The sequence below is a fragment of the Vombatus ursinus genome, unplaced genomic scaffold, assembly GCF_900497805.2.
Source record: "Vombatus ursinus unplaced genomic scaffold, bare-nosed wombat genome assembly UNPS02007612.1, whole genome shotgun sequence".
NCBI lineage: Eukaryota > Metazoa > Chordata > Mammalia > Diprotodontia > Vombatidae > Vombatus > Vombatus ursinus.
In genome coordinates, this window is record NW_020947390.1 from 7,903,237 (window position 1) to 7,912,353 (window position 9,117).

Below are 9,117 nucleotides of genomic sequence, written 5' to 3' on the forward strand. Positions count from 1 at the left end.
GGTGGGTATGAGATGAAACCTCAAAGTTGTTTGATTTACATTTCTCTTACTATTAATGATTTGAAGCATTTTTAATGATTGTTAATAGTATGAAATTCTTTTAAGAACTACCTGATAATATCTTTTGACCATTTATCCATTGACAAATGGTTTTTGGTTTTATTTATTGCTGTTAGTGCCATGTAAGATCTTTCCTCTGAGAAATTTTGATGTAAGTTTTATTTTTCTTTCTAAAACTACTTCTCTACTCATCCTAGATGCATTAACATCATTTGTACAAAAGTTTAGCAATTTCATGTAATGAAAATTATATATTTTACCTTTTGTGATAACCATTATAAATTTCTTGGTTAATAATAAATCACCAACCAAGAGCTATTAAAATACATTCTCTGCTCCCTTTCTAATTTTTTTCTTAATAATATGATCTTTCAAATTCAAGCTGAGAATTCATTCTGATTTATTGTTATTCCCTCTCTGAGCCCAATTCTGATGAGAGTAAGATTCACTCATTCCTTCCCATCTCCCACATCTTCACCTCCACTGTAAATGCTTTTTATTGACTCTTTTATGTGAGATAATTTACCCCATTCTAGCTCTCCCTTTCCCTTTCTCCCAGTGCATTCCTCTCTTACACCTTAATTTTATTTTTTAAGATATCATTCCACTATATTCAATTGACACCTGTGCCCTCTGTCTATATATACTTGTTGTAACTGCCCTAATAATAAGAAAGTTCTTATGAGTTACAATATCATCTTCCCATGTAGGAGGATCCCTTATGATTTCCCTTTCCTTTTTACCTTTTTATGCTTCTGTTGAGTCCTGTATTTGAAAGTCAAATTTTCTATTCAACTCTGTTCTTTTCATCAGGAATGCTTGAAAGTTCTCTATCTCATTGAATTTCCATTTTTTCCCCCTGAAGGATTATACTCAGTTTTGCTGGGTAGGTAATTCTTGGTTGTAATCCTAGCTCTTTGCCCTCCAGAATATCATATCCCTAGCCCTCTAATCCTTTAATGTAGAAGCTGGTAAATCTTGTGTGCTCCTAATTATGGCTCCATAATACTTGAATTGTTTCTTTTTGGTTACTTGTAATATTTTCTCTTTGACCTGAGAACTCTGGAATTTGGCTACAATATTCCTAGGAGTTTTGATTTTGAGATCTCTTTCAGGAGGTGATTGGTGGATTCTTTTTATTTCTATTTTACTCTCTTGTTCTAGAATATCACAATAATTTTTCTTGATAATTTTTTGAAATACGATGTCTAGACTCTTTTTTTATTGCAACCTTCAAGTAGCCCAATAATTTTCAAATTATCTCTCCTGGATCTATTTTCCAGGTTACTTGGTTTTCCCATGAGATATTTCATATTGTCTTCTTTTTTTATTATTTTGGTTTTGTTTTATTGTTTCTTGATTTCTCATAAGTCATTAGCTTCCATTTGCTCAATTTTAATTTTTTTAAGGAATTATTTTCTTCAGTGAACTTTTGTACCTCCTTTTCCATTTGGCCAATTCTACTTTTTAAGAAATTGTCTTATTCAGTGAATTTTTGTGCTTCTTTTTCCATTTTGCCTATTCTGCTTTTTAAGCATTCTTTTCCTCATTGGCTTTGTGTACCCCTTTTACCATTTGGCCTAATCTTTTTAAGATGTTATTTTCTTTAGTATTTAGTGTGTGTGTGTGTATGTGTGTGTGTGTGTGTGTGTGTGTGTCTACTTGACCAAGATGTTGACTCATTTTTCATGATTTTCTTGCATCATCCTCATTTCTCTTCTATGGCCTGAGACCAATTATTTTTTTTTCTTGGAGACTTTGGATATAGCAGCTTTAACCTTGTTTTCTTTTGAGTATGTGTTTTGAGCTTCCTTGTCACCATAGTAACTTTCTACAGTTGAAATTTTTTCCCTTGTTGGCTCTTTTCCCTAGCATATTACTTAACTCGTTGTTAAAGTAGGGCTCTGCTTCTAGGGTGGAGGTGCACTGTCCCAAGCTTCAGGGTTTTTGTGCAGGGGTTTTCAGTGATACCTCTAGGGACCTACAAGTTTTCAGTTTTTTCCAAAGTGGTATCATCTAAGGAGAGGTGTTAACTACTCTCTTGGCCTATGCTCTGGTCTGTGAATGACCATAAGCACTCTTTTCTGCCCTGGAACTGTGAGTGGGGTCCCCACTCCACTGTGTCTGCAAGCTCTGGTGTGCTAGTGCTCATCCTTGCCCTGAGACTGCTACCCAGTGTGCAATCCAAATCAGTGTATGGGCAAAGCAACAGAGTCCAGTCTCAATGCTAGCAAAGAAACCCCTGTAATCTCCTTCTGACCAGTTGCTCAACAGTCTCAGTGCTAGCAAAGAAACCCCTGTAATCTCCTTCTGACCAGTTTCTCAACCCCCTTACCATCTATGGGCTAAGAGCTCCTGAAGTAGCTGCTGCTGCTGATTCACTCACTCCCAAGGCCTGCTCCTGGTTTGTTGGGGCTGGGGCTGTGCTGGTGTGACCTGCACTTGACTGTCTTCCACTCTCACCCAGTTGTATCAGACCTTTGATATCCATCTAAATTCTCCTAGGAATTCCCTGTAGGAGAAGTAAAGCAGCTTACCAGCCTGGCAAGAAAGGTCTAACTCAGTGGGGTGGGAGGAAAGCAAGGTTGAAGAGTGGCAGTAACAGTCAGCCTCACAGCAAGACTGAAGCAAGGTTCCATGCCTGGGGTAATGTACCAGCCAGGCCCCACCCTCCTGCAAGCCTGCAGACTCCTAGGCAAGTGAGCCATCTATGAAGCACAGCAAGGACCCCACCCCTGCAACACCATCCCAGGACAATAAAATAGCCAGGCCTTGACCTCATTACTGACCAGTAGTAAAGCCCCATGCCATGGTTTAGCAATAACCAGAACCTGCCTCTAGGACTTATCAGCAAAGAGACCTTGTTTCCACCCAGCATCAAGACCAAAACCCTGGAGCAGGCTGCAGCTAAACCTCATACCCAGGGGAGACCCCATCCCCAAGAACAAACCAGAAGGGAAGTTTACCCCCAAGAGAAAGCAAGCAGATAAGCCTTGAAGCCCAGTGAAAGCCAGTAGCAAGGCCCAGAACCCCAACACAAAAAGCTTGGGACAGTGCAGGACCACAGCCCAACTCACACATAAAAATACCAAATCACCAAAAAAAAAAGAAAGCAAAAAAACAAACAAAAAAAAAAGAGCTTGGCTAGAGAAAGTTACTATGGTGCCAGGAAGGATCAAGGCATAAACTTGAGGACAACAGTGTCAAAATGGCTACATGTGAAGTCTCAAAGAAAAATATAATTTGGTCTCAGGCCCAAACAGAATGTTTGGAAGGGCTTAAAAAGGATTTTAAGAAGCAAAGTAGAGAAGTAAAAGAAAAATTGGGAAAAGAAATGAGGATAATACAAGAGAATCATGAAAAAAAAAAGAGTCAATAGCATGAGAAAAGCGATACAAAAACTTACTGAGGGAAAAAAAACCTCCCTAAAGCATAGAATTAGCCAAATGGAAAAGGAAGTACAAAAATTCACTGAAGAAAATAATTCCTTAATGTTAGAAGGGTACAAGTGGAAAGTAATGACTCTATGAGTCATCAAGATAAAATAAAGCAAAGTCAAAAAAGTAAAAAAAAAAAATAGAAGAAAACATGACATTTTTCATTGGAAAAAGACTTACATAGAAAATAGATCCAGGGGAGATAATATAAGAATTATTGGACTACCTGAAAGCCATGACAAAACAACAATAACAACAACAACAATTGGACAACATCTTTCAAGAAATTATCAAGAAAACTGCCCTGATATATTAGAACCAGAGGGCAAAAGAGAAATTGAAAGAATCCACCAATCACTGACTGAAAGAGATCCCAAAATGAAAACTTTATATCAGAAACATTATAACCAAATTCCAGAGCTCACAGATCGAGGAGAAAATATTGCAAGCAGTCAAAAAGAAACAATTCAAATATCATGGAACTACAGTCAAAATTATACACAGTTTGAAAGCTTCTACATTAAAGAACTAGAGGGCTTAGAATATGACATACCAGAAGGCAAAGGAGTTAGGATTACAACCAAGAATCATCTATCTAGAAAAATTAAATATAATCTTTCAGGTGAAAATGGACATTTAATGAAATAGGGAAATTTCAAGCATTTCTAATTAAAAGACCAGAGCTGATTAAAAAATTTATCTCTAAATACAAGGCTCAAATGAAACACAAAAAGGTAAACAAGAAACAAGAAAAAGAAAATATAAGAAATTCAATAAGGTTAAACTGTTCCTATTTCTATATGGCAAGAAAACATTTGTAACTCTTAACAACTTTATTACTATAAGATCAATTAAAAGGAGTGTATGTACACAGAGATTATGGGTATAAGGTGAATTTGATGGAATGATTCCCCTAAAAACAAAAGAAAATAAATAGGAGAGAAAGAAAATTGCACTTGGAAGTAGAAGGAGGGGAGAGATTGAATGGGGTGAATTATCCCACATAAAAGAGACATAAAAGAGCTATTATGATGGAGGAGAAGATGGAGGTGGGGTAAACAAAACTTAAACCTTACTGTCATCAAAATTGACTCAAAGAGGGAGTAACATTCACACTCAGTTGGATATAGAAATCTTGCTTTCCTTTAAAGGAAATAAAAAGGTATGGGGATAATAGAAGGGAGACTGATAAAAGGGAGAGTGTATTTAGGAAGGTGGTGATCAGAAGTAAAATGCTTGCGAGGAAGGAAATGGTAGGATGTAAGAGAGAGGAGTGATAAACAAGCAAAAAATAGCATGGAGGGAAGGATACAATTAATTATCATAACTATAAATATGAATGGGATGAACTCACCCATAAAACAGAAATGGATAGCAGAATGGATTAAAAAACAGAATCCTACAATATGTTTTTCACAAGGGGAAGCTAGGTGGTCCAGTGAATAGAGCTCTGTCTTTGGACTCAGGAGGACCTGAGTTTAAATCCAGCCTCAGACACCTAATACTTACTAGTGGTGTGACCCTTTGCAAGTCACTTAACTCCAAATGCCTTACCAAAAAGCAAAAAAAAAAAACATTTGAAGCACAGAGACAAACAGAGAGTAAAGTTAAGGAACTGGAGTAGAATCCATCATGCTTCAGCTGAAGCAAAGAAAGAAGGGGTTGCAATCATGATCTCAGACAAAGCAAAAGCAAAAATAGATCTAATTAAAAGAGATAAAAAAGGAAATTATATCTTGCTAAAAGGTACGATGGACGATGATGTCGTTTCAATCCTATACATATATGCACCACATGGTATAGCATCTAAATTTTTGAAGGAGCAGTTGAAGAGTTGCAGGGGGAAAGAGATAATAAAACTATATTAGTGGGGGACCTCAACTTTCCCCTCTCAGAACTAGATAAATCTTACCAAAAAATAAGCAAGAAAGAAATTAAAGAGGTGAATAAAATTCTGGAAAAGTTAGAAATGGTAGATCTCTGGATAAAAGTGAATGGGAATCAAAAAGAATATACAATAAATAAGAATATATTAGGACATAAAAACCTCACAACCAAATGAAGAAAAGCAGAAATTGCAAACACATCCTTTTCAAAGAATAATGCAATAAAATTATATAGAATAATGAACAATGGAAAGAGTGATTAAATTAATTAGAAATTAAATAATCTAATCTTAAAAAAATGGGTCAAAGGACAAATAATAGAAGCAATCGATAATTTCATTTAAGAAAATGGCAACAATGAGATAACATACTAAAATTTATGTAGTGCAGCCAAAGCAATGCTTGGGGAAAATTGTATATCTCTAATTGCTTATATCAATGTAATAGGGAAAAAAAAGCAAAACAATGAATTGGACATGCAACTAAAAAAAACTAGAAAAAAGAATAAATTTAAAATTTCCAATTAAATACCAAATTGGAAATCCTAAAAATCAAAGGAGAGATTAACAAAATTGAAAATAAGAAAACCATTGAACTAATAAATAAAGCTTGAAGCTGATTTTATGAAAAAAGCAATAAAATAGATAAACCATCGTTTAGTTTGATTTTAAAAAGAAAAAGAGAAAACTAAATTACTAGTATCAAAAATGAAAGGGGTGAATTCACCACAAATTAAGATAAAATTAAGACAAATATTAGGAGCTATTTTGGCCAATTATGTGCCAAATAAATTTAACAATCTAAATGAAATAGATGAATATCCACAAAAATAAAAATTACCTAGATTAACAGAAGAAATAAAATACTTAAATAACTCCACCTTGGAAAAAGAAATTGAACAAGCCATCATGAATTACCTAGGAAAAAAAATCCCCAGGACCAAACAGATTCACAAGCAAATTCTACCAAACATTTAAAGAACAATTAATCTTAATACTATATAAACTATTTGGAAAACTAAGCAAAGGAGTCCTACCAAATTCCTTTTATGCCACAAATATGGTGCTGATACCTAAACCAGGAAGTGCCAAAACAGAGAAAAAATTTATAGACTAATTTTCCTAATGAATATTAATGGAAATAATTTAAATAAAATACTAGCAAACAGATTACAGACAGCAAGCTAAGAATCTGTGAAATATCTCTCCTCAGTCCTGAGAAAGCAAAATTCAGAGCAACCCTGCACACAACTACCTGAAAAGCAAGTAAGACTGTACTATAGTACTGCAGGATGTTGGACCACCAGGCAATAAACATGAGTGAGAAATATCTAAGAACTTTTTAAGATACTTCCTGCTGAAGTTGGATTGTTGCTTTACTTAGAATCTACAGAAGGAGGACATTGAGGTATGTTATACAGAAGAGAGAATTGATGACCAGCTGGAATACCTGACCATTAAATTCAAAGTCACTCTTTTTAATTTACTGGTCTTCATGAAACATCCAAAAGTCCAAAACAAAGAAACTTTATAAAGCGTAAACAATGCTGAAGAAAGGATTCAGGAGGACTATGCCAACCAAGTAGAAAAGAGAAGCCTTGGGGGAAACTATGCCTGGATCTATTATCAGATGGACAGACTCCCTGAAGCCCAGACTTACCTAGAAAAAGAGAAAGAGAGAGAGAGAGGGAGAGAGACAGAGACATAGACAGAGACAGAGACAGAGAGGAGACAGAGAGACAGAGGGAGAGAGAGACAGAGAGAGAGAGACAGAGAGAGAGAGATAAGTTGTAAGAGGCTGTCAAATCCTTTCTGCTATAAGGTAGAACTTCCAGAAATTTAGCATGAGAAAGGATGGTCACTTCTCAACTTTGAAAGAAGGTATTATGAGAGGGCCAAAGCATTTTTTTGAAAAGACCCTGGAGTCAGACCCTGAAGTCAGAACCTAAGCACCCTGAACTTAACACTAGATTTGCCATTGTCATGTACCGAATGGATGACTTTAATAGAAATGGTGACAGTAAGTAGTAAAAGTCTTTCTCTGAATCCTCTGAAGAAGGCACTTAAGCTGGATCTGAAAAGCACATTTCTTAAGGTTCTCCTGGCACTAAAGCTTCAAAACATAGGGACAAGATCTGAAGGATAAAAACATATTGAGGAAGCCCTTGACTAAGTAACATCTGAGCCCTATGTCTTTCACTATGCAGCAAAATTTTAACAGTGAGAAAACAACCCAGAGAAGGCTATTCAGCTCTTCAAAAAAGTCTTATAGCTGTTACCAACCTCCACTTTCCTGCATCACCAAATGATTCAAATTCAAAAGACCACATAGCACAAGACTAGGGGAAAGGACAAACAGGAAGTGGACAAAATAATCCAATCTTCCATATTTCATTCTGAAACAGCCATCAGAGGGAAACCTCTGTTTTTGTTTCTTTACTTAGACCTGGCCAACATCTACTCTGAAGCAGGTCGGCTTGGAAAGGCAGAGGACATTTTCAAACAGTTCTGGTCCTAGAGCATGTCAGAGAAGAGGAGAAGCCTAGGATATGGCTGCTTCCTGGAATTTCAGGGGAAAGCTAGAGATCTTGCCATGCACCATTATTTAGATGGGATAAAGTAAGTCCCAAGTTTTGCCTTCCACTTGTAAGGGCTTTGCAGAATTTAGCTCTCAAACAGCTGAATCAGAATACTTCAGATGCAAAGAGTTTTGGGGCCCTTGGTTTCATTCACAAGCTGAACTGGTAGAAGAAACAGGCAGTAGCAAATTATGAAAGAGCCTTGAAATAGGATCCTAGTAACAGTGAATATATAGGTGCTCTGTTAGAGCTGTGCCTCTTCATTTAAAATCCTACATTTCAGAATATTTTTTAATTATGGAGTTTTTTTAAAAAGAGAGATTACAGCAATATAACACAAGGATCATACTCTATGACCAAGTGATATTTATACCAGGAATGTAGGGATGGTTCAATTTTAGGAAAACTATCAGCATAATTTACAATATCAACAACAAAACCAATAGAAATCATATGATTATTTCAAAAGATGACAAAAAAAGCCTTTGACAAAATATAGCACCCATTCCTATTAAAAACACCAGAGAGCATAAGAATAAAGGGAGCTTACCTTAAAATGATGAGGAGTATCTATCTAAAACCATAAGGAAGCATTATTTCCAATGGGGATAAGCTAAAAGCCTTCCCAATAAAATCAGGTGGGAAGCAAAGATGCCCATTATCACCTCTATTGTTTAATGTTGCACAAGAAATGTTAGCTGTAGCAGTAAGAGAAGAAAAAGAAATTAAAGGAATTAGAATAGGCAATGAGGAACCAAAACTCTCACTCTTTGTAGATGCTATAATGTTATGCTTACAAAATCCTAGAGAATCAGCTAAAACCTACTTGAAATTATTAACAATTTTAGGAAAGTTGCAGAAAACAAAATAAACCCCCATAAATCACCAGTATTTCTATATGTATGACCAAAAAAGCACAGCAGCAAGAGAGAGAAAGATAAATTCCATTTAAAATAACTGTAGACAATACAAAATACTTGGGAGTCCACCTGCCAAGACAAACCCAGAAACTATATGAAAACAATTGTAAAATACTTTTCACACAAATAAAGTCAGATCCAAACAATTGGAAAAATATTAATTGCTCATGGGTAGACTGAACCAATATAATATAAATGACAATTCTACCTAAATTAATGTATTTGTTCAGTGACAT

At 35.6% G+C, this 9,117-nt stretch overlaps 1 pseudogene; it reads left to right on the top strand.

Moving 5' to 3' along the window:
* Positions 1-8,229, top strand: part of LOC114033898 — a 49,216-nt pseudogene extending 40,987 nt beyond the window's left edge.
* The last annotated feature ends 888 nt before the right edge of the window (positions 8,230-9,117 follow it).